The following is a 25,291-nucleotide window of genomic DNA, read 5'->3' as shown; positions in this document are numbered from 1 at the left end:
TGGGGGGAGGAGGCATATATATATCTAATTGTTCCAGTACCTTTTGTTAAAAAAAACTATCCTTTCTCTATTGAAGTGCCTTTGATTCTTGCTTTTGTGCAAGTATGATTTAGCTGTATTTGTCAGGGTCTACTTCTGGGTTCTCTATTCGGTTCCATTGGTACTTGTTTTTTCTTTTGTGTTTATTACTGTAGCTTTAAGTCTTCAAGCTAGGCTGTGTCAGTCCTCCAACTTTGTTCTTCTTCAGTATTATATTGGCTGTTCTGATTTTCCAGCTTTTCTACATAAACTTTATAATCAGTTTGTTAATAACCATAAAAGGATGTGCTGGGATTTTGATTGGAATTGCACTGAATCTATAAATCATGTTGGGCAGAATTATCCTCTGAACAACACTGTCTTCCAACTCTATGGACACAAAATATCTCTCATTTATTTAGATCTTTGATTTATTTCATCAGAATTTTGTAGTTTTCCTCATATTGTTCCTGTATATATTTTGTTAGAATTTACCTATTTCAACTTGTTTGGTGACAACACTAATGCTATTTTGTTTTAATTTACAGTTCCAATTGTTAATTACTGTTAAATAGAAAAGTAATTGAGTTTTGTATATTAAACTTGTATCCTGCAACATTGCTATGATCACTTGTTAGTTCCTCAAGTTTGTATTGATTCTTTGGGACTTGATACTTGTGAACAAAGATCATTTTACTGTGGTTATATTGTATAACCACATATGATTTAAAATTAGATGGCATTGCTAGCAGCCCAAAAGCTCTCCCATGCTCCACTCAGTCACTATTCCTTCCCTCTCTCCTCAATGAATGGAGCCACACCATTAGGGAGATTATTTCCTTTCCTTTAAGGCCTTATCACATAAGCAACCATAAACACTATAATGAATTTTTATCTCTTGCTTCCCAGTCTTTGTACCTGTCATTTCCTTTTCATGTCTTCATGCATTAACTAGGATTTTCAGCATGATGCTGAATAGAAGTGGTGAGATGGGGCATCCTTGCCTTGTTCGCAATCTAAAGAGGAAAACAGAGCTTTTTTTGTTTGTTTTTTTGTTTTTGTTTTTTTTGTTTTTAATCTTAAGTATGCTCCTAGCTGCAGGTTTTTTTAGATGTTCTTTATCAATGTGGTGCTATTTTCTAAATTGGTTGATTTTTATTGTGAATGGGTGTAGGACTTACTAAATGCTGTATTTGCATCTGTTCATATGATCAGATGATTTTTCTCCATTAGCTTGTTTATCTGATGTACTATATTATTTAATTTTTGAATGTTGAACCAACTTAGAATATCTGGAATAAATCCCACTAGGTTATATCATTTTTATACATTATTTTATTCTATTTGTTAGTATTATTTGAGGATTTTTGTATCTATGTTCATGATAGATATGCATTTGTAGTTTTTCTTTCTTGTAATATTTTTGCTTTTTGTTTTGGTAGTAGGGTAATACTGGCCTCATAAAACGAGTTGGAAAGGATTCCCTGTACTTCAATTTTTTTGAAAGACATCGTAGAGAATTGATATCATTTCTTTTCAATTGGTAGAATTCACCAGTGAAATCATCTGGGCCTGATGTTTCCTGTTTTGGAAGGCTATTCTTTACTGATTTAATTTCGCTAATAAATATAGCCATATTCTAATTTTCTGTTGCTCTAGATGTGAATTTTGATGTTTTGTATATTTCAATTATTGGTCCATTTGATTTACATTATCAAACTGGTGTTCATACAGTTTTTCATAAGAATATATTATTACACTTTTAATGTTTTTGGAACACTGGTAGTGATGTAGTGATAACCCTCTTTTATTACTGATATTATTAATTTTTATTTTTTTCTTATTATTTCCTTGAATGTTCATCGGTTTTATTGACCTTCAAAAATCAGCTTTTGGTTTCATTGATTTTATTGATTAATTTTTATTTCAATTTTATTAATTTCTGCTTTATTTTTTATTTTTATTTTAACGTTTTTCTCTGTGCATTAGGCTTGCATTGCTTTTCTTTCTCTGGTTTCCAAAGATAGAAGCTTATAGATTTTAAATTTAAAAAAATAATATATGAACTCAAACTTTAAGCTATACATTTTCCTCTAAGCACTGCTTTCATTGTATTCCATAAAATTTGATGTCACATTTTCATTTTAATTCATTTTATACGTATAAGTATATATTTAATTTTTTTGAGAGCTGTTCTTCAATCCATGTCTTATTTAAAAGCATTACATCAGTGCTTCCAGCATTTGAGTATTCGTAAATGTTTTCATTCTGATTTCTGGTTTAGTTCCACACATGGGCTGAGAGCATAGTTTGTATGATTAGTTTGCATGATTTTTATTCCTTTAAATTTGTTAACATGTATTTTAAGGCTTAGTATATGGATGTCCCATGATGGCTTGGGAAAATTATGTATTCTCCCGTTATTTCTATAAGTGCTGTTCAGGTCAATCATATTCGTGCTGATTTTCTGCGTGCTGAATTTATCAATTATTGATAGAGAAATGTTGAAGTCATCAACTATAACAGTGGATTAGTCTATTTCTCCTTGGAGTTCTCTCAGTTTTTTTCCTCATATATTTTAATATTCTGTTACTGTGTATTTTTAGAGAATTAACTCCTAAATAATTAAACAATGCTTCTCATGTTCCCTGGTAATTTCTTTTGTTCTGAAATCTGCTTTGCCTGACATTAACATCACTTCCACTTTCTTTGGTTAGTGTAGCAAGATACACCTTTTGTACTTTACTTTTAATCTATGTCTTTACATTTAATATTTCTCTTATAAATTGCATAAGTTTACATCATCTCTTAATTCATTCCTTTAGTTTGAGCATTCTGAATTCTGTATTTTAAGATCTGTCTCATGTTAGCAGCTTCTTTGGGGTGGGGTTGCTCTTTTTGACTAAACTAAAATTGTCTTTTAAATAAATTATCTAGTTTATTTATGCTTTATGCAATTACTGATATATTTGAGTAGATCTTTGTCACAAATATTTTGTGTTTCTCCTTTTCTCTTTTACTTTTTTTGATTGCTCTAGTGTTTCTTAATATGTTTACTTTGCCTCTCCTAGCATACTATTTATGCATTTTTTTAGTGATCACTCTAAAGATTTCATTTTCAATTTATCACATCTAATATTAATGTTGTTAAATGTTATTGAAAGCAGATATTTTACCTCTGCCAGATAATTTCTTGATATTAAAACACTTTAACCCCACTTAATCTAATTTCTTCCTGACTTATATGCTTATATGCATTTAATGTGGGTGAGTGTTTAGCCTAATCAGACATTATGATTTTACATTATAGTGTAACACTAAAGATAAAAAAAAAAAAATTATTTAGCTTCTACCCACAGACTCACTTTTTTCATCTTTCTTTCTTGTTGTAGCTCTGTGCTTCCACCTTGGAGCTGAAATGCAGTCCATCACTTATCCAGAAGTCCACTATGACTATTCCAATTTTGTACATGGAATGATGGAGGCCAGGAAAGATTTAGCTTCCGTCACTCATTTATTTAGTCGTAAGCTAACACTTGAGAAAGTGGGAAGGACTACAAAAAATTGAGGAATGCAAAGATGTGTTCATTGGCTTTATGAGATTAGGTATCCAGGTGACAGAGGAGCAATGGAAGATAGAAATTGGCCAAGCTGCTTCCTTAGGGCAAAAATGAACCAGGAAGATGGGGACAGCATCGCAGAAGGCAACAGAGAATTTCCAGGACCTCTTCGTGATTTGGGAAGTTAAATCACAAAGTATCAAGATGAACAATGTCAGTTTTGGAAAAAAACATTTATATAAAAATTAAGTATGCTTGAATGTATAAACAAGGAGAAAATATTATGGTCATTAGTTGTAGTAGCTCAGGCAAAGCAATGATCACATGTGGCATGAGGAACAGTGTATGTTCCAAGACTAAGGGGTAGGAATGGATGGAGGAAGAGAAAGGAGGGAGGGAGGCAAGGTCTAGAAATACTTGGTGAAAACCTCAGCATTTTAGAAAATCATATAGCTATGATCCTCTAACGCAGGACTCACAACTCTGCTTTCTGCAAACCAAATTGGCTCTTAGCCTGTTTTCTCTGGGAAATAAGATGGTTTTCATGTTTTTAAGGGTTGTAAAACATACAAACAGCAATAATATGATAAAGAAGAAATGCAATTCAGATCATAGGTGAGCAGGAAAGCCTAAAATATTTACTATCTGGATCCTTACAAAAATCCTGCTAATTTCTGCCTTAAAGCAAAGTAATATATACTTAATGTTATTAATATGAAGTTTTATTTTACTTTCAATTTCAAGTAGAATTGCTGAGGATAACATGATTCACAAAACCTCATTTTCCCTAACGCCATCTTCCTAAACTCCTCATCCTGTCTTCAATTCCTTTACTCTGTGTTATAACTGAGACTTCGTACATAATAGCCTTTCTGCTTAGAATTCCCTTTATTGACTTTTAACAATTTAATAGCCACTTATAATTTGAATCTCTGTACATTTTACACTTCTTAAAAACTTTTTCTAATATTTCCAAGTATTGTGTAGTTTTCCTTTCATTTTTTTTCCCAGAGTGTCTAGGATTAAGTTGTGCCATTGTCGTAATTGTTATGCTTTGGTTGTGTTTGTCTGTCTCCTCTACTAGACTCAAGCTCTAAGAAGTAAGCAGCTGTGTATAATCTGTATATTATATAACCAGAGACAAAGCTAGTGCCGGCTAATTAGTTACTACTTACTAAACAATGAACAAATGAAAGTATCACACTATGATTTCAGCTCTCTAAGTTTTTAGTAATGGATGAACTTAAGGAGAACTCTTTATCACTGAAAATTTTTAAGAATGGAAGACAAGTTTTAATACTTTTTGACTCACTGAAAAAAAAACACACACAAAAACTATAGTATTCTCTGCGAGAAAAACATACAAAAGTCAGAGTCTATGTAGCATATAGTTGTTTCATTTTATAAGTTTTTTTTTTTTAAGAAACAGTGAAAATATCAATGCTTTAGAAAACCAGAATCCTTTTGAGCTCCATTACTTCCTCTTTTTTCAATATACACTTTTATGTTGATTCATTTATTCATTCTTTCACTCATTTCAGAAACAATTTTTCAGTATGTGCTATATTGTGAAATATTGTGCTAAGTACAGAGAGTGTAACATGATTAAGACTCTTCACTGTCACCTCTTAGTGTGGGACTTGAAATCTTTCCATTCCTAATTTAAAGGTTTCTTCCTTGATGAAGACTTCACAGGTCACCAGAGTCAAAAACTCATCTCTTCCTCTTCTACACTTGCACGTCAATTTACACAATAGCACTCACAGAATTTTCATGTCAAGTGAGAGCTCTCTGAGGACAGGAATTTTCCCTGATGTATCATTGTATTTTCCCATACCTCCTAGAGTGCCTTTCATTCAGTGAACACTGCTATGATGGACTGAAAACATGGAAACTAAATGTATCCAGCAAGGAGGAAAATGTCTCAGGATTTCACATGCATTGTCTTAAGCAGTGTTGCATTGTTTGATAGTCAAGAAGCTCTTTAGGAAGTGTGTAATATATATATTTCAAAAATGTTCAGACATCGTCGTTTTAGAAATACCTGAATGCAGACTGTGGAAAAAAAAAGAAAAAGAAAAAAAGATTTTCCAAGTCAGATGTAAAAAAAAAAAAAAAAAAAAAAAATCCATGACCTCATTTAGGATGTAGTCATACGGTTTGCAGGTTACGGATGACCACAGGGGAAGATTCATGATCTATAAATTGAAGAATAATTTTGAATTATTATATGAAATAATAGTAAAGAAGAAAAATCTTCTCGATTTGAGTAATGATCTTTTTATACACTTAAGCAAAATCAAATAAGAGATCATGCCGATTCCCATAAAGCTACCTTATATTATTGGTCTAAGTTAAATAAGCATGGTTAAAATACATATTACATTACTTCTCATGTTTGTGATCCTCAGTTTGTCTTCCAGTAGCTTTGTGACTTTCTCAGGTTATGGAGTCTTTCAGGATGTCTGCATCTTTATGTGTTAGGTGTGTGATCAGAAGGAACTGGGTAGGACTTCAGACAGTGGAGCTTCCTGAGCCTCTTTACAGAATCCCTCTACTGAAGCAGTCACCAGCTCTACCTCCATCTGAACACTGCTCTGACTAGTATTCTGGAAATTTAACCTTGTTGTCTTCATTTCTGTGTCAAATACTAAATTTGATCACATTTATGGTGATGAATCCTATCCATACATACTACTTTTAATGCAATGAAAGTGTTATTTTGTTTCATTTAAGTATTCTTACCTTTCAAATAAATACCCACACTGTAAAATGTAAAAATTATTTTGCTATTTATGATGCTATTACAGTGAATATTTGTTTTGCTAGCAAACAGGTATCTTCCTCACCCCAGAGCTGTTGTATCCTCTGAGAATCCAAAGCATAATGGGCTTCTGAGTAGGAAGATCATTAACACAAGGAAGGCACAATGCTCAGTTTTCATCCCATCACTATTGCTAATTAGCTACTTAGTGAATTAGCAAATCATCTGCATCTCCATCTCATCAATTCAAATGTGGATGACTTTGCCATCCCTAATTCACAGAGCCATGATGAGAACAGGTAGTAGACACAGGTGTGCCACTGTGTAAAACCAAAGGCAACAGTCTGTCCTTCAAAAATGGAAAAGGGAGAAGCACTGGGCTTCCATGTGAAGTTATGTCAATTCTAAATCATAATAATCTCTGTTGAAAGTATCAAATTACTGAAAGGAAAGTTAATTCTCTTTTTTCTACGTAACTACCATCAAATTATTAGAAACAGCTATTAAACAGAAAGTAAGCTATGATTCAAAACTTTTGCCAGGTGTGGTGGCTCATGCCTATAATCCCAGCACTTTGGGAGGCCAAGGCAGTTGGATCATGTGAGGCTAGGAGTTCGAGACCAGCCTTGTCAACATGGTGAAACTCTGTCTCTACTAAAAACACAAAAATTAGCTGAATGTGTTGGCGGGTGCCTGTAATCTCAGCTACTAGGAAGGCTGAGCTGGTAGAATCACTTGAACCTAGGAGGCAGAGTTTGCAGTGAGCCAAGATCATGCCACTGTACTCCAGGCTGGGAGACAGAGCAAGACTCTGTCTCAAGAAATAAACAAAAACTTTTCAATCAATAATCTTACAAATTTAAATAAGCAAAATAGTTTCTCAATTTCTAACTTCAAGGATATCTTTATTGTTATTCATGAAATACAGTGAAAACAGAAATTATATCAGTGAGTTACAATCTGATTACATTTTTAACAAGGGGAACATTTCAATTTATTGTTCCATAATTGGAAGAACAAGGAAGGATACAAAGTTCCATAAGAAATAAAAATAAATGAAAAGGAGGGCAGGAGACTTCCAAAATAATCTCTGGTGCCCCAGTTGCTCCATTTCAGTATTTTTAAAAAGGTTTCGAGGGCTCTTGAAGAAAGTTTAATTTTTGTTGCTTTTATTGTTATTCTTTTATTGAGGGCAAGTTTCAGTCTGTGGCTTCTTAGTGGTTGGTTTTTATAGTTAACTCCAGGAATAGCAACATCAGCACCATTAGACTCAAAGTGTTTTTTCTTTATCAAGTGCTGATCATTTCAATCACAGGAAATAAAAACTGAGGCGCTTTCAGGATGTTGTAAGAAGTCACACAGAAACATGACCTGGTCATTCTACTTCAGGCAATCTATGGAGCTACTTATTCTTTTGTCTGTTTTGCAAGCCTAGTTTTATAAGGTTTAGCATTAACGTCTTCAAAAGGAATAATTTAACTAAAAAAATTAATTTGATTCTTTCAGTCATCTATAATCATTTATAAATCAAAACATATTTAACTTAGTTTTGTCCATATCTAACCCAGGGCTGCAAAGATGTAGTATCAACTTTTCATAAACTTCACAAGGTTTTTAGCATCTGTGAGAGAAAGGGTATAGAGGTGAGGAACACGGGGAAGAAGTGGTATTTAGGCAAATAGGCATCTGGAGAAGTTTGGAGGGTGAGGCTTGCATGGTCATCACAGCCAGCTGACTGCTTTCAACTCTTTGTCCTTTGCATGTGTTTTTTAAAAAATGTATTTCATATAGAAGAATTTAAACTGTTAGTAAATTAAAATCACATTAGTTTTGTCCAGGTAGTTTTGAAAGCATGCAAATCAAGCTGTTTGGATCACTGTTCACAAGAAAGCGCAATACTCAATGTGGTAAATAAGAATAAACCGTTAAGGCCGGGTGCGGTGGCTCACGCCTGTAAACCCAGCACTTTGAGAAACCAAGGCGGGTGGATCACGAGGTCAGGTGTTCAAGACCATCCTGGCCAATATAGTGAAACCCCATGTCTACTAAAAATACACAAATTAGCTGGGCGTGGTGGCGTGTGCCTGTAGTCCCAGCTACTTGGGAGGCTGAGGCAGGAGAATTGCTTGAACTCGGAAAGTGGAGGTTGCAGTGAGCCGAGATTCTGCCACTGCACCCTGGCCTGGGAGACAGAGTGAGACTCCATCTCAAAAAAAATAAAATAAAAAATAAACCATCGGAAAACTCTTGGAAAAAGCAAATAAACAAAAATCAATACATCTGGTGATCTAAACAGCTAATTCTTTCACAGGGTTTATAGTTTTTAATGTTGAATCTCCTATATCAAATATTGTAATATTTAATAAATACAAGAACACTAGAGTTAAATGTAAGATTTTTCATCTTATTTCATTACCTAAGTCTGTTATTGCTGGGCTTCTCAGTTCTTTCATTTAATCTTAAAGTGAAGCTAATAATTTTCCTTTCTAAGTCAAAAATTAAATATTAGAGAAAATTTGTTCACAACTTCCATCTAAATAAAAAACATGGTGTTCAAGGTCTTATAACGCTTTCCTAGATTATAGATTGTAAGTATATCATGCTGATAATAACAAGTAGTACATAACAATTTATGAGTCTCACATTACATAGAGGAAATAAGAGAATAAGGATACTATTTGTTAAATACCTGTTCTGTGACAGCAGCTGAAATAATAATAATAAAAATATATCATCTTTTACTAATCCTTTCTACCAGATTGAAGTAGCCATTTTATCATATAATTCTAATAAGAACATTGAGGTTTAGGATGATTTCAAAATTGCCTTCCATCTATCCTTTCACCAAGTATTTGCTGAGAGAGCTGGTCTCATAGAATATTGTTTGCCTCTGTCACACTGAAGAAGGCAAACATATATTTTCTGAAATATATTAATCTGCATCACTTCTATGCACAGGAGATGACTTATTCTGTGCTTTCAAGTATTTATATTGTTCTTGCATCAGGCCAATTCACTAAAATTTTGTATACTTTGATGTTATTAGCCTAGTCCTTCAGAAAATGCCTTCACTGAATTTCATTTCAGAAGATTGTTTTAATAAATGGCCAGGTAGAATTCACTATTGTATTCTATGAAATAGTATTGCTGTGGACAGAGTCCAACATATCCCTCTGAAATACTTCTAGGAAGTTCAATGAAAAAATTATTTTCAGAGAAATTCGGAGTAAGATATTTGTGATTGATTGAAAACCAACATATATAATGACACAATAACATGATAGCTCCATAGCATCACATTAATATATCAGATAATTTGTTTGGAAGATATTTCTGTGTACTAAGTTTAAAGTTAAATTAATTTAAGAGAGCATAACAGAAGTAATATATCTTCTTTTAATTTGGCACTACAATTTACAATGTACTTCTAAATGTGTTATCTCAATTTTTCTCATAGCAACCTCAGGAGGTTGTCAGAAAAGGATAATTATGTACATTTTCCAAATTACATTACATTTTCCAAATAAGGAAATAATTATGTACATTTCTGTATGTATATAATTACACATGTATATGAAAGGGAAGATTGGCAGTTTTCAATAACTACTTGCTTATGAGCCTAGAATTAAAGTTTGATTCCTATCTTTGAATCCAATGTTCTCTCATTATGCTAAACTACATTTCTTTCAGTTTTTAGTCCATCCCTCTTAAGACATTGATCTATCTTTAGTATTTGGTGTGGGAGGTGGCCTTTCTTAAGGGAGGGGAAAATGATGGTTTCATATCCATAGTGTTTCATTTGCATATGAGCACACGCAGATCATCAAGGAAGAGTGAGCGCTGACACGGGAGAGAATTGGTCTGAAGTGTTGGGTTTACTTCTTATTAGCTGTGTGACGTTGGACATTTTAAAATGTAGAGCTATTAATAAGGTTATTCAAAAAAGCTAATAAATGATGATGACTAATAGCAATAGGTATAGTCATTGTAATAGTTATTATATGCTAGTGTTTGCAAGGAGACAGTGAAAATAATATAAGGAAGAGACTGATTCTGCCCTTGGTACTCACAAATATATCTGTATAATCCAGGAAGATGATGAGGTTCCATTTTGTTGAGTATTGTCTCCTTAAAGTCAGTAACTATTAAAATTGAAAATACACGTTTTTGTTTCTGCAATACCATTCTCGGGAAACTTTCCTGTAGATATTATTGGATATAAGGTATCTGCATAACAATATTTGTTACAGCAATATTTGTAGAGTCCTAACCTACAGCAACCTTACTGTCTGTCGGCAGGGAAATACTTGACCTTGAGGCATGGCCATATAAACTGCGAAAGCAAATTACAGAATAATGTGTATAGAATGGTACTGTTTCATAAGAACAAGTGAGACAAATCCATATATTCATGTATATATGGATATATATGTTTGAAGGAAAATAGAGACAACTATTGAATTCTATGCAGTAAGATATAAGATCAGCCTTCTTAAGGAAATAGGATTGGAGGCTTGGGTAGGGTTTTTTCTTTTTTTTACCTTTTCTTTTTTTAAATCTTTGCAATACGTCATTAGTTACAGTGAAGCCGTACATCAGTTAGAATGCTTTCAGTTGCGTGCAACAGATTACCTAAATAGAAATAGCTTAACTCTAACAAAACGATTAACTCCAAAGAACTTTGCTCTGACCTTTTCTGCCTGTTGACTTTCATCATCATGTTGTTTCCTCACTATTCTCGTGGTTTCAAAGTAACCACCCTCTCCAGACATCCCATCTGTGATGGTTAATAGCCTGTGTCAGGTTGAGTGTTCTAAGGAATGCCCAAGTATCTGGTAAAACATAATTTGTGGGTGTGTCTGTGAGAGTGCTTCAGAAAGAGGTCAGCACTGTGTCAGTAGACTGAATAAACTCACCCTCGCCGAAGCAGCTGGGCATCATCCAATCTGTTGATGCGCCAAATCCAACAAAAAAGAAAGGAAGGGTGAATTCGCTCTCTCCGATTGAGCTCCGATATTCACGTTTTCCTGCCTTTGGAGATTAGAGCATCTGGTTCTCTGGCCTTCAGATTCTAAGACTTACACCTTCCCTCCCTATTTTCAGATGCAGAGGGAACTACATCACCAGCTTTCATGGTTCCCTAGGTTGCAGATGACAGATTGTGGGATTTCTTAGCTTCCATAATCATAGGAACCAATTTCCATGCTAAATCTCCTCTTATAGATCTATGTATCCTATTGGTCCTATTTCTTTGGAGAATCCTAATACACCATCCTATGTAATGATGTTCAGAGGCAGAGAGGGCGCTCTCACTCTCTTTCTCTGCTTGTCTTTCTCTTTCTCCCTCTCAAGGCTTTGACAAAAGCCAAAAATCCCTCAGCAGTATTCCTTTCAGCTCGCAGACCACTTTGTCCAAGAAAGGCTGAGAAAATGAGGATGGATTTTTGCAGTCTGCCGTGGGAAGCAGAACTTGGCAGTGGGGAAACGAGGGTGGAGGGAGGGGAAGACTGCAGGGAAGGCAACCAGGAGAGTCTTCCACAGCCCTTTACATTTTTACTTAAAACAAATATAGTGCTTTTGCAAGCTAGAAAAAAAATAGAACACACAAAAAGTGAAAAAAAAAAGAAAAAAAAAAAGAAGAAGAGCGAAAAAGATTCCAATTTAAAAGTCTATGATGTGCGCATTTGTTTAAGACATTTCCCAGAATGTTCTGTGGGCATTCCCAGCAGAGGAAAGAATAGACAGAAATCTGCTCTGTTTTAGGATGAGTCCACTGGTGGGCCAGGACAGCTTTCAGAGACACACAGACACTGGGCCGCGGAGGACTGGGTCCAAGCCAGGTGCACCTCTCAGAGCCTGCACCACTGTGTGCGAGACAGCTGTTTTAGGTGTATTGAGTCTCCACTTTGGGTCACCACCTTATTGGCAGAGGTGGAACAGCAACTCTCCTTGAGGGACATGGGCCCCACTTCTGGGAAAGGAGAGACGTGCTTGTTGTCCTGCAGGACCCTGGAGGGGGAAGCTGCGCCCTCGGTGATAATCGTGATGGTCACTGCTGATGTGAGGTGGGAGAGCTGCCCACACCTAAACTCACAGACTCCACATTCTGTGAAGAGTCCACTGCTAACAAACCAGTGTGTCATGCTAAGGAAAGGGACACCTCCCTTTAGTAGGGTGTGCAATAACAACAGCTTGGTTACCAAAGGAAAACCAGAGAGACGAAGAGTTTTCTTTGTGAAATGAAACGATTTTGTTCAGTGTTGTTTTGTGGCTTAGGGTGATGCTTGGGAAGCCGTTGATGAAAAGTGCCCAGGTGGGGTCATGCTTGCCCGCCTTACCATCTCTTCAGCACTCACCTGGCAGCCCCTCCAGGTAAAGGTCCAGAAACTGCTTGATGCAAACCTGTTTCCAAGGAAAGAGCACTAACCTGGAAGGGATATGACAGACTGGTTTTGTCGCCCCCAATCTACCACTTATTGACTCTGTACCATCCATAGAGATCATTTTTGCCACATAAAAAATAACATTCAGTTTGCTGTGCTTCAGCCAGCTCAGCTCTGATGGGCACGCCGCCCTCCACACTGGAGCCTGTATCTGCTCTGAGGCCCCTGCCGAGGCACCTGCCTGCGACTCAGGTCTTGGCAATTCTGCAGTTGCATTGAAGAGAAAAGGAGGATGACCTTTTTGGCTTTTCGATGTGCTTTGTAAGAGTAGCTCCCAACAAGTTAAACTGGGCCTCCTGATATGGCACAAATTGGCAAAACAACTCTTTTAACTGATGCACAAGGATCTGGTCTCCACATTTAGAGTAACTCTGCTAGAATGGCTCCAGTAACATCCCTGACTCTAACCCCAGAAACAATCCCTGCCTCAACCCGTAGGCTCTTCAGCTAAACCAAGCTCAGTTTGCCTGGGTTTTTCACCTCTGTGCAGAGTTCTCTCTCCGATGTCCTACAGCTGACTGCCACCATTGGGCTTCTGCATTCCATTAGACATGTCTGTTCTTTTCCACACCAGAAGACCGCTAAGTAAACACAAAGTAAATGCAAAGGGAAATGCTATCCCTTAGAACAATGTGCCAGAGTAATAACTAAGTCACACATTTGGCTTGACAGAAACTCTAATGAAAAAAGCTATGCCACATTGGTCTTTTGCTGCCAACTTTATATTTGAACTGAAATTATTTTATCCAATCTGATGCCACGCAAATTCCTGAAGTTGAGTGGCACAGGGCAGGTACGTTGGGGAGCAGCATGGAAAGACTTGATGCAGATGTGGATGAGGAAGGCTGGCCTCCATGGTGCTTAAAACCAGGAGGGATCTGTGGGCCACACCGTACGATTTCCCCACAGTTCTGAGCTCTTATTTGGGTGAATGAGAGGTAATGTATGTGCTCCAGAGTTTGTAATTTAAAACAAAAATTGTGAGCCTACTTGATTCTAAGGAGTTGGAAGAGTCCAAGGGAAGAGGGATGACAAGGCATCTTCTTGGAAGCAGAGCCCAGGCCCTCCCCAAACATCACACCTGCCAGGCCTCGATCTTGGACTTTCCCACCTCCAGACCTGTAAGAAATATTTCTTCCTTAATTACTCAATTTCAGGGATTCTATTATGGCAACGTAAAACGGGCTAAAACACTACTAGATTAACATTTGCAATTTAACAAAATACCCAAATAATTGATGTGGGTGTTTAATTGAGAAGCAGTGAGTTAATATATCTTACCATGTGTACATAACAATAAAGAAAAACACAAAAATAGAGACACAATTAAGATTGTACAAAGAGATTTAGCATTATTCAATTATTTGCCTTAATCTTTCCTAATCTAAGAAGTATTAAAACATCATTCTTATAATCTTAAATTTGAAGCAACTTTCCACAAATTGCTTAACAAAATAAAATCAAACCTGTGTGTGTGTGTGTGTGTGTGTGTGTGTGTGTGTATAAGCTTAGGTTATAAAACTCAATTCACATGAGAAATAAGAATTGCCAATCCATGTTTAAAATGTGTTCAAGGTATCTCATATCAGGAAAACAATAGTTAAAATAATGAGATACCTTTTTATTATGTAATAGATGCAAAAATTAAAAATATCAATAACATTCAGTGCTGGGCATGGTCTGGAAAAGGGCACTCTTTTTATGCATGGCTGATGTGAGGTAGTAAACTGCTATTTTTGGGGGGGAGGGATTAAATCTGCTAGAAGCTATTAAAAAGAAACCTTCTCTTTGTCTCAGCAATCCCACAGAGTTAAAAAAAACAAAATACTGACACGTCTGGGTGAAGTCAGGTGATGTAACCTACAACACTGTTTCTACTGGCCCAAAACAACATGCCTATTTATTAGTGACAGTTATTGAGTTAATTATGGTTCAGTCATCACAACACAATGAATTAGTTGTATATCTATTATCAGAGCATGGTTCCTGAGACATATATCTATTATAGCATTTGTGTTAGATGTACATGTAACTGCATTAACTAGTGCTTACTATCTATTCCATGCTATCCTAAGTGCTTGCAAGTTAGTATGGTTTTGTTTTTGCACACTTGGTGAACTTACATATGTTAATTTTTATAAGCTCAAACTTTTAAAGTCTTGCCAAAGTCATTGCACGGGCTTTCTAGTGGAGCGAGGAGAAGCCCGTGGAAGTTGGGGCCACTATGGGTCAGTTCTCCTCTCTGAACAGGTGTTCTCATCAGCCAGGCAGGATACTGCTCTGAATAAGAATATCTGACCAGATGTGTGATCTTGGGCAAGTATTTACTACCTCTGGGCTTTGGTTTGCTCTTATGTTTGATAAGAATGATCATGATGATTTAAGAAAAACATGGTATCTACCTCATAAAAGTATTGTGAGGATTAAATGAATTAATGCATGTAAAATGCTTATAGAAGTGTCTTCTATTTCATACTCAACAAACACTACCTATTACAATATACATGTGTGTGGTGATAATTTTTGCCCTTTCTACTTCTAAAGATCAGTGAGACAGCATATGTCAAAGTTACTTATCAACTGTGAAACACAATTTTAACTTATTATCATCCTAGAAAATTATGTGTGCTGGTAAATTATATTCATTAGTTGATCTGGTTCATTATGTCTTTTCTTTTATATTAAAAAATAATAAGAAGTATTAGAAGAAATTTTAAATTCAAGTACTCAAGAAACTTGAGTATTTGAAACTTTTTCAGACTATGTTTGTAAATGTATTTAATTTCCATTAACATCTGAACCACTACACACCTCTTTCTCTTGTTGAGTTGCTGGAAACTGCATTTTATGGAGTGACATCTATGGCTGCCTTCATGACTCACTAAGGAGTCCTGTTCTTGGTTGGTGGCAAAACCAGCTCACCTGAACCCTGCAGACCTGCCCAGAGGTTGCCCCTCACCCACCCCTGGCCTTAATGTCACTTGGCTGCCTGGGGAGCTTTGGTGTCTCTTTGCTTTTTCCAACATATTTACGTATTTTCCAACAAACTTTTCTTCTAGCATTTATTAGGCAGAAGTTACCTTTCAGTCTTCCAAACCATTTCCATCCCCACCCTTCAGTATCTACTTTCTCTTGTCTTTGATCCTACATTGTATTGGAATGTCAATGCACCCACCCTTGCTTCCATTTTTCACTAAAATGCATGGATCACAGAGGAAAAACAAAGTGAGAGAAACCGTGGGCTACCTCAGGGATTGGGGGTGGGGGTTGGGTTCCTAGGCAGGAATCAAAAACAGTATGACTCCTCTTCAAGGAGTCCTTGGTGACAAGGAAGGGGTCCTTGGTGACAAAAGGAGCAGGGTTAAAATTGAACACCTTCCCCTCCCCCAAACCACATGTACCATTTATGTAAAATCAGTGTTTCCAAGGAGCCCAGCTGCAGCAAGGGCAGTCAGAGGCAGGCCAAGTACTTCTATATGTGGTTTCTGCAAAGATAGCATGTGGAGGTTCATCAGGGCACTCATTGGGTCATATTACTTGGTTATGAGGAATAATTTTTGTCATCTTTCTTAAGTCATATCCAAATCCCAGCTCCAGAGGACTAGACTCACAAGAGGAAGGATTGAAGAGTATATGTATAAAGAGTTTTTGTTTTGTTTTATTATTGGACTGAGAGGGTGGATGAAAATGAGCAGATGATGGCCCCTTCCCATATGGACCCCTTAGTCCAAAGAGTTATTTCTGAACCCAAAGGATGGACAGAGCTACCCAGGATGGGATGTTTTAACACTGAAAAACCATAGACTCTACCCAAGGAAGAAGGAGACTTGACCAGCTGTGGTTACAGTTGGTGAATGGGAAAACAGTCCTGATTGTACTCTATCTAAAGTTCAGATTGTTGAATTAATGGGTGTCTCTCTGTGTGTATGTGCATGCACATACATGCCCTGTTTTGCTTAAATGCAAGTGGAAGTTAATTCAACACATGAAACCACAAGTCAACAAACTTTTTCTCTAAAGTTAGCAATTATTTTGGGCTTTGGTGGTCATAGTAAGTCCCTGTCACATTTTCATTTCAATTCTTTGTTAAACAAGGTTTTAAAAATGGAAAAGTCCTTCTTAGATTGAGAGTCATAGTAAAGTGGGCTTCAGGTTGAATTTGGCAGGTGGGCAGCCTTTTCCTTACCCTCACTCTAAGCTCTTCTGCAATTTTTTTCACTTACTATAACTTTACAGTATTTCTATAAAATACATATCAATGTGATTCATCTTTACATGATTTCATGGATTTGAAGGTTTCATTAATAAAACTATTTTGATATATAGATTTATAGGTTTCATTAATAAAATTATTTAACAAAGTAGTCACTGATAAATATTTAAATGGTTCTCATTTTTGTCCTAGCAGAAAGTTACAAATGATTTTTGTTCATATGAGAAAACTAGAAGTGATTTATTTTTATTCATTTCTTTTAAGCACAGATATTTAGTGGTGGTTGAGTAGAAAACAGAATCCATATTCAGGCTGTCCCTGGCATCCACAACAACGTGATGGGTCAGAGACTAGATGGACAAGTCATTGGCCATCCTGTGTTTTAGTTTTCTCATCTTTAAGTAAGTGGAGACAAAAAAATAGCTATTCTATCAATGAGTGTTGTGAGAATTAAGTATATTTATATAAAAAGTGCATAAAATTGTAAGTGACATGGTAAGAATTAGTATGTTTTTATAATATTATTTATTTAATTGTATGTTTCTATATTTTTCCCAAAAATCTACAGTGGAATTCTATTATAGTAAAAACAACTTTAAAGAAATTAAGAATTATACCCCCAGCACGCTTCAACAACAACAATAAAACTTGAAGTAAGATTGGCATTTTAACATTCATAAATTATATATATATATAAAGTTTTATATATATGTATTTGTGTAGCATAATTTACATACAAAATGAATCAAAATAGCTATACCATATGCAAAAAGGAGAAAAAACGATAATTAAAATATTTCAGTACAAAAAAATCAACTTAACATAAAAGGAGATGGTAATGTAGAAAATGAGGGACCAAAAACATATAAGGCATATAGAAAAATAAAGCAAAATGACAGAAGGAAGCCTTTCCTATTAGTAATTGTTTTAAATGTAAATAGATTAAAATTTCCAATCTAAAGACAGATATAGAAGAATAGATACACAACCCTCTCTGGTTGCAGACCCCTATCTGATATCATTTTGAGAGTTTAATGCTGGACTGCACTCTGCCCTTGGGCCAAGCTCAAGCTGATGCTGCTGCAGCCACTGCCTGCCCAGGACAGGGGATGCCAGGCGCTACTGTGCACCTTCAGACAATTGCCACTGCCAAACGAAAATGTGATCGAATTATATGATGTCTGCAAGAGACCTGGATTATACCCAAGGATAGAGCAGGTTAAAAACATGTAAGGACGGAAAAGATATTTCATACAAATATTAACCAAAAAGAGCAAAGTGACTATACTAGTATCAGACAAAATAGACTTAAAATCAGAAAAGATTAAAGAGATACAGAAGAATATTATGTGTTAACAAAAGTTTCAATACAGCAAGATGTAACAATTACAAACATTTAAATTAGCCAGGCATGGTGGTGCATGCCTGTAGTCCCAGTTACTTGGGAGGCTGAGTCAGGAGGATCGCTTGAGCCCAGGAAGTTTAAGGCTGTGGTGAGCTATAATGCTGTCACTGCACTTCAGCCTGGGTGACAGAGTGAGACCCCTCATTCTCCAAAACAAACAAACAAACAAAAACCAAAAACTAAATGCATGTACACACTTAATAAAACTAATAACTAATAACAGACCATCAAAATACATGAAGCAAAACATTACTTTGAGGATAAGAGTATATGGGTCTACAGTGGTAGTTGGAGGCTTTCAATATTGAATAAGGGAAGAGTATATGGATCTACAATGGTACTTGGAGGCTTTTAATAATGAATAATAATGTTCAACAGAGAACAACCTGACATGAAATAAGTAAGGAAACAGAGGTCTAGAGCAACACAATAAAGCAGTGAGATCTTCAAGACATTTACAGAACATTCTACCCAACACTAACAGAATATATATTATTCTCAAGTGTACATGGAACATTTTCAATGATAGACTATATGTTAGGTCACAAGCTAACTCTTAATATATTTTAAAAGATAGATATCATACAAAGTATCCACTGTGAGTACAATGTGGTGACATTAGACATTAGTAATAAGGAAGACTGGAAATTTCATAAATGTTTGGAAATTAACACATTCCTAAATAACCAATGGATCAAAAAAATTTTAAAGAAATTAGAAAATACTTAGAAATAAGTGAAAATAAAAGCACAACATACCAAAGCTTATGACACACAGCAAAAGCAGTAGTAAAGGTGGAAATGTATAGCTCAAAATGCTTACATTAGAAAAAAGAGGAAGCTCTCAAGTCTACAACATAACTTCACAAATTGAGGAACTCAGAAACTAAGAACTGACCATACTCAATGCTAGCAGAAGGATGGAAATAATAAACATTATAATAGAAATAAATAAATGAAAGAATAAAAAAGACAATAGAGGAAATAAATGAAACCAAACACTGGTTTCCAAAAAGATCAATACAATTGACAAATATTTTGCTAGACTTATTAAGAAAAAAAGAAAAAAAAGCTCACATTGTTAAAATGAGAAATGAAAGTGGGGGCATTACTACTAATTCTTCAGAAAGAAAAAGCAGTATAAGAGAGCACTATAGACAATTATACACTAACAATTTGGTTAACCTAGATAAAATGGACAAATTCCTAGGAACATGAAAGCCTACCAAGACTAAATTACAAAGAAACATAAAATCTGAATAGAAATATAACTAATATGGAGATTGAATTAAGTAACCAAAAATCTCCCAATAAAGAATAGCCCTGGAATTGTTGGATCGACTGGTTAATTCTACCAAATATTTAAAGAAGAAATTTTGCCAATCCTTCTCTAACTCTTCTAGAAATCGAAGTGGAAGGGGACACTCCCTAACTCATCCTATGAGACCAGCATGACTCTGATACCAAAAGCCAGAAAACGACATTTAAAAAGCCAAAACCAAAAGAAAAAAAACCAAATTAGAAACAAATATTGCTTATGAACGCAGATGCCAGAATTCTCATCAAAATTCTAGTATGCCACATTCAGCAGAATATTAAAATGATTATACACCATAACCAAGTGGAATCTATTCCTGGAAAGCAAGAAATACAAAAACCAATGTATGCAATACATCACATTAATGGAATAACAAGGAAAAGACAAACATGATCATCTCTATAGATGCAGAAAAAGCATATGACAAAATTCAACACACTCTTATGATAAGAACATTCAGTGAAGCAGGAATAGAACAAAACTACCTCAACATAGTAAAAGTCATACATTAAAAGCCCACACTGAACATCATACCCAATGTTGAAAGACAAGGCAAAAAAGCCCACTCTCACCATCTCTATTTAACATAGAACTGGAAGTCTTAGCCAGAGCAATTAAGTAAGAAGAAATACAGGTCATACAGATTCAAAAAAAAGAAGGTAAAATTATCTGTTTTTAAATAGTATAGTCTTTTGTAAAATATGCTAAAGGTTGTGCAAATAAAAAGAAATCCTGCAACCAATAAGTGAATTCAGCAAAGTAGCAAGATAAAAATTCAACACACAAAAATCATTGCCATTTTTATACACTATCAATAAACAATACAGAAAGGAAATTAAGAAAACCATGGTATTTGTGATAATACCAATTAAATAAAATACTTAGCAACTAACTTAGCCAAGAAGATGAAAGACCTGCACAATAAAAACTACAAAACATTGCCAAAAATATTAAAGAAGACACAAATAAATAGAAAGACATCCCCTGTTCATATTTGGAAGACTTCAGGTTAAGATGTCAGTACTACCCAGTGCAACCCTTACCAAAATCCCAGTAATGTTTCTTAAAGAAATATAAAAAAAAAATTATCTAAAATTTATAGGTACTCTAGAGGGATCCTAAATCTTGAAAAAGAAAAGCAATGCTAGAGGACTCATTTTCTGATTTCAAAATTTCTACAAAGCTACAGTAATCAAAACAGTATGGTGCTGGCATAAAGACAGACACATAGACCAATGGAATAGAATAGAGAGCACATAAATACACACTTGCATTCATGGTCAAATGATTCTTGACAAGGGGAAAAGACTATTCATTGCAGAAAGGACAGTCTCTTCCAAAACCTGTGCTGTGTATCCACATTCAAAAGCCATATATAACAATTAACTCAAAATGGATCAAAGACATAAATTACAAACTATAAAGACCAAAACTATAAAACTCTCAGAAGAATACATAGAGAAATATCTTCATGACATTAGATCTGGCCATCATTTTTTGATATGACAGCAAATGCACAGACAGCAGTGACAACAAAGAAACAAACAGGACTTAATGAAAAATAATTTAAAGAGCCATTATCAAAACCCTATTCACAAAGTAAAAAGAGAAGTGAACAAAAATCAGAGAAAACATTTACAAATTGTACATCTGATAAGGGACTAATATCCAGAATATACAGAGCATTCCTGAAATTAACAACAAAACAACCCAAGTAAAAATGGGCAAAGGACTTGGATATTTCTCCAAAGAAGTTACATAAATGGCACATGAAAAGATGCCCAACATCACTAAATATTAGGAAATACAAATCAAAACTAGGAGATACCATCTCACACTCATTAGCATGGCTACTATTAACAACAACAACAACAAACCCCCAGAAAATGACAAGTGTTGTTGAAGAAGTGAAGAAATTGGAATGCTTAGGCCCTGTGGACGAGAATACAAAATGGTGCAGCCACTATGGAAAATAGTATGTTGATTCCTCAAAAAATTACAAATAGAATTACCACATGATGCAGCAATTCCCCTTCTGGGTTTACATCCAAGAGAATAGAAAGCAGGATCTCAAAGAGATATTTGCATACCCATGTTCATAGCAGTAGTACTCACCATAGCCAAGAGGTGGGAGCAACCCAAATGCCCCTTGATAGATGAGTGGAGAAGCACAAAGTGGTATATACATGCAATGGAATATTATTCCAGCCTAAATATAAGGACATGGCAACATATTCTACAACATGAATGCAACTTGAAGACTTTATACTAAGTGAAATAAACCAATCAAATAAAGAAACATACTTTATTATTTCCCTTATATGAGGTACTTAGAATAATCAAGTTTATAGAGGATGGTGAATGCAGAATGGTGGAAGGAACAGGAGCTGGAGAAAGGGAAATTTGGGAATTATTGCTTCATAGGAACAGAGTTTCAGTTTGTGAGATGGAAAGAGTCATGGGGATGGATGGTGGTGGTGGCTGCAGAGTAATACGAATGTACTAATATCACTAAACTGTATACTTAAAAGCAGTTATGATGGTAAATTTTGTGTTAGGTGTGTTTTACCACAATAAGAAAACTTTAAAAAATGTTTTCTATTAGGTGGTATTATTTATTTTTGTATATTTGTTTACTATATTGTTGTCTACTCTGTCTTAATTCCTAAACTTAATTACAATGTAATAATTCCTGAAATAAGAATGTCCTGCAAATTTGTTATTTTTCAAGATCATTTCAAGTATTATAAATCCTCTTTATTCTCTGCATTTCCCTGTACATTTTAAACTCAGTTTAATTTATTTTCTTCAGAAAAAGACTACTATATTTTTATGGGAATTGCATTATATCGATATATTCAATTTAAGAAAAGTAGACATTTTAACAAAATTGACTGTTCTAATCCATTAATGTGGAATATATCTCAATTTTATGGGTCTTCTATAATATCTCTCGGTAATGCTTTATAGTTTATAAAGATATTGCAATTTTTTATTAAAGTTATTCTTATAAACTATTTTTGTGTCCTCAGTGCTTATATAAGTTATTTTTCTACTATGTATAATATATTTTTATATTGATTTTGTATTCTATAGCTTTTCAAGTAGTCGTTTCATGAACACAGTAGGTTTTCCTGTATATCATGTGGTCGGTGAAAAACTAATTTTTCTTTCTCTTTTCCAAACTTTATGCCTTTTGTTTCTTCTCATGCCTTACTCTAGTGGCAGGAATAGACAGGACAAGTTGAATGGAAAGAGTGAAGGCTTCTTCTTCATCTTAATGGGGAGGTATTTAGTATATTGCAAATAAATGTGTATTTTCCCTAGATGGCTTCATCAGAGTAAAGTAGTATCTTTCTATTCCCGGTCTTTGGCAAGTTTTTAATCTTAGAGAAGTATTAAGTGTTTTCAAATGTTATTGTTGTTTTGCATCTGTTGAAATTACATTTTCTTGACTTTGATAACATAGTGAATAATTGCAATAATGTTTATTTATTTATTTAATCTTTTGAGACGGAGTCTTGCTCTGTCACCCAGGCTTGGGTGCAGTGCAGTGCAACAGTCTTGGCTCACTGCAACCTCTACCTCCTGGATTTAAGCGATTCTCCTGCCTCAGCCTCTTGAGTAGTTGAGATGACAGGTTCATGCCACCATACCAGGCTAATTTTTGTATTTTTAGTAGAGACGGGGTTTCACCACATTCATCAGGCTGGTCTCATACTCCTGACCTCGTGATCTGCCCACCTCGGCCTCCCAAAGTGTTGGGATTACAGGCGTGAGCCAGAGCACCTGGCCTCAATGATTTTTAACTATTAATGCAAATTTAATCCCCTTGGTCATGTTACATTACACATTTCTGTTGCAGATTATGATTTTTGTTTCTATGTTTATGATAACTATTCATTTTTTAAAATAGATTTCTCAGGTTTGGTGTTATCTTTATGTTGTCCTAAAAAAATGGAAGCATCTGTTCTTCCTCTGTTTTCTGAATAAATATTTGTAGTAGAAAGATTGTGTTTTCTTCAATTTACGGTAGCACTAAACATTAAGCAAATTGCACCTGGAGTTTTATTTCTGGAAACTTAAAAAAATTACAAATCTAAATTATTTTTTTAAGAAATCGTTACTTATAATTTTTATTTCTTCTTGAGTCAGTTCAAGTGAGTTGTGTTTTTGTCAATAATTTATCTCTTTTTACATTATAAAATTTATTGGTTAACTATTCATAACATTCATTTGATTTAACACAATAACGCTGCAGTGGACATTTTGGCACAAACATTTTATATGCACATATGGCAGTCAAAATAGATTTAGCAACATTTATCAAAAGTAAAATATACATATTTTTGGATCACCAGTTCTATGACTGATAATTGACCCTACAAATATACTAACACATTACAAAATGCTATAGAGTTAGTTTGTAATAAGACTAGAAACAACTTAACCATACATTAAATTAGATGAGGTTAATTTATCTACAGATTTAAAACTAATGTAGCCTTTAAAATAAACAAGAAAATACACAGATTAAAAGAAACAGATATGGAAATATCTTCATGACAAGTTACAAGAAGAATATTCTCACTTGTGTAGAAGATCTAATTCAAGTGTATGTGCTTATATGAGCAGAGATTACTTATAAGGCTGGAAGAAAACAAAAACTACAAGATGAAGGTCACTTTAATTTCTTCTGAATTTTGCAGGGTTTGCATTTATTTCCTACTCTAAAATTGATTTTAAAAACCCTTAAAAATAAAAGACAAACTTTAAAAAGCATGTGCACTTTATTTTTAATAGATAACACTGTTTTTTTTTCAAAGCCTCTACATCAAATACAAACACACCTACAATATATGAAAGTTACGTCTTACCAATTCTGATTTTCTGTGGAAAAATTATTTACTTTTATTTACATTTTCATAAGCATGAGTGATGTTTTACAACTTTTCAGGTATTTATAAGACATTTATTTTTCCTTATTTGTATGAAATACATACTTCAGTGCTTTACCACCTTTTTTTTTTTTTTTTTTTTGAGTTGTGGACCTTTAGATCTTTTCTCTTACTTCCACATTTTCTCTCCACATTATGAAAAGTAAGCCTTCCCTTCATAATGTTTTTAGTTGGTACAATTTCTATATAGCCAAATTTATCATTATTTTTATGGGTTTTTTTGGTCTTACTTGAACTTTCTTCAATAAGAGTACGTACAAATCCATTACTTTTCGGAAGTGCTTTTAGAGTTTTAATGTTTTACTGTGAAAATCATTGATCTAGCTACCTTTTGTTTTTATATAAGCAGTGAGATAGCAATTAAGATTTATAACCTCTTCTTGGGCTGGTTGTGGTGTCTCAGACCTTTAGGTCAGGAGTTCAAGATCAGCCCGGCCAACACGGTGCAATGCCGTCTCTAGTAAAAGCACAAAAATTAGCCGGGCATGGTGGCATGTGCCTGTAATCCCAGCTACGTAGGAGGCTGAGGCAGGAGAATTGCTTGAACCTGGGAGGTGGAGGTTGCAGGGAGCTGAGATCTTGCCACTGCGCTCCAGCCTGAGTGACAGAGTGA

Source organism: Chlorocebus sabaeus, chromosome 14 (assembly GCF_047675955.1).
Source record: "Chlorocebus sabaeus isolate Y175 chromosome 14, mChlSab1.0.hap1, whole genome shotgun sequence".
Lineage (NCBI taxonomy): Eukaryota > Metazoa > Chordata > Mammalia > Primates > Cercopithecidae > Chlorocebus > Chlorocebus sabaeus.
Note: the sequence above shows the minus strand (reverse complement) of the source record.